At 31.4% G+C, this 2214-nt stretch overlaps 1 protein-coding gene across 1 annotated transcript in view; it reads left to right on the forward strand.

Annotated features, from left to right (window-relative positions):
- Nucleotides 1–1582, forward strand: part of LOC122791509 (neoverrucotoxin subunit alpha-like) — a 372162-nt gene extending 370580 nt beyond the window's left edge. Inside the window, exon 4 of the mRNA XM_044059251.1 lies at nt 434–1582. The gene's annotated coding sequence lies outside the window, so the exon portion shown is untranslated. The remainder of the gene's footprint in view (nt 1–433) is intronic.
- The last annotated feature ends 632 nt before the right edge of the window (nt 1583–2214 follow it).

Consider the following 2214-nt stretch of genomic DNA (forward strand, 5'->3'; position numbering starts at 1 on the left):
TTAGCTTACATGACTTTAAATAACTCAGAGTTATATTTTACTTCAGAAATGTTGCTTTTCCCATTTAACATTAAAGTAAAAAAATAATAAATACATTTGATTATCCGTTGAAATAATTCAAGTCTGCTGCTTTTGATTACTCTATTCAAGACATTTAAAGCAATAAACTAACAATAACTGCTCTTCATACTTAATGCAAATCTTTAAACATTCAAAAAGCTGTTCTCATGTTTTATTTTTTTCATAATTTACGTTACACTGTTTACATCAAGAAATATGTATGAAAAGATCTCCTATTTAAGAAAATCTTTAGTTTAATGTTTTATTTATTTTCCAAATAATTTTCAAAATACTGTAAGCAATTTAATGATTTATTTTTCAGAATGAAAAGACTTTGAACCCACTTGATATGGCTGTTTCTCTCTCCTTGCAGAAAACTTACAAGAATTGCAGTTGCCGGACTAAAATATCCTTTATAATGCTGAGTGTGTGGAAGCGCTTTCTCTTTCCTGATATGATCAGACGTCCACTGTGTACTTGAAATCTTCAAGTGATTTTCTATCTTCAGCAGATTCAGATTAATCAATTAAAGCAAAATAATGATCTTTTCTTGTATTCTACTTAGAAATTGCATAGAAGAATGCATGCACTACACTGAATGCTTGTACATCATCGCATCATGTGTGTACATCTCTTTATGTAATGCATGGCTAGACTGACACACATATGAATATTATTAAATGTTTATGAGTGATATGTATCTTTAAAAATATTATAGAAGCTTTGGTAAGTACTTGTGAGTGTAGCTACTTTAATACCTATGTTAGCTCATAGACTGTTTCATTAGTTTTTAAAATATGCTTTTATATCAGTACCATTACTTTACATACTTTATATTATGATCTGTAAATCTATTATATGCTTTTCCATATATTTTGTTTTTTCTTAAGAAAATATCTGCATTTTATCATTTTTCTTTGTGCTGGTCATGGTTGTATAGGGCTCCATGCACTGCCTTAGTTAAACTGTTAATGAATAAGTAAATAATTGACTAAGTGACTAGCTAACTAATTGAAGGGAGTGCAGGTAAAAAAGATTTAAATAGTAGTTTATCTTATCTTGTCTACTAAAACTGAGGAACACTTCTCTTGAACTTGTAGATTAATCTGTTTGTCTTTAAGCTAAAAATCAAGAGAAGAAAACTTGTATAAACCTAGCCAAACTTCAGCAATCAACATTTGTTTAAATGTAATTTTCTTACATGGCTGAGTAAGCAGCCTTAGTTTTTGTGGGAGTTTACTACCTGCATCTATTATTGCATTTGTGGCTCCATTCAGTTTTACATTTTTATACACTTTGGCATATTCAGAAATATCTTTCTACATAAACTGCCAAGACATGATAATGTCTGTCCTACTAAGCATTTAACTGCTATGTATTTCTTAATATTGTACCGCTTTAGTATCTAAGGAAAATAAAATATGATTTAAAAATATTAGTGGTCAAGAAGGTACCTGTCATAGTGTTTTTCTATACATTCTAGCATAAAGACAACATATCTGTCATGGTACATCTCTGTACATTCTAAAATAATGACAGCATACCTGTCATGGTACATCTTTGTACATTCTAACATAATCACAGCATACCTGTCATGGTACATCTCTATACATTCTAATATAATTATAGCATACCTGTCAGAGTACATCTCTGTATATTCTAACATAATCACAGCATACCTGTCATGGTACATCTCTGTACATTCTAACATAATCACAGCATACCTGTCATGGTACATCTCTGTACATTCTAACATAATCACAGCATACCTGTCATGGTACATCTCTGTACATTCTAACATAATCACAGCATATCTGTCATGGTACATCTCTGTACATTCTAACATAATCACAGCATACCTGTCATGGTACATCGGTGTACATTCTAACATAATCACAGCATATCTGTCATGGTACATCTCTGTACATTCTAACATAATCACAACATACCTGTCATGGTAGATCTCTGTACATTCTAACGTAATCACAGCATACCTGTCATGGTACATCTCTGTACATTCTAACGTAATCACAACATACCTGTCATGGTACATCTCTGTACATTCCAACATAATCACAGCATACCTGTCATGGTACATCTCTGTACATTCTAACATAATCACAGCATACCTGTCATGGTACATCTTTGTACATT

This window comes from Protopterus annectens, chromosome 17.part0 (genome assembly GCF_019279795.1).
Source record: "Protopterus annectens isolate FY-2018-M chromosome 17.part0, PAN1.0, whole genome shotgun sequence".
Taxonomy (NCBI): Eukaryota; Metazoa; Chordata; order Ceratodontiformes; family Protopteridae; genus Protopterus; species Protopterus annectens.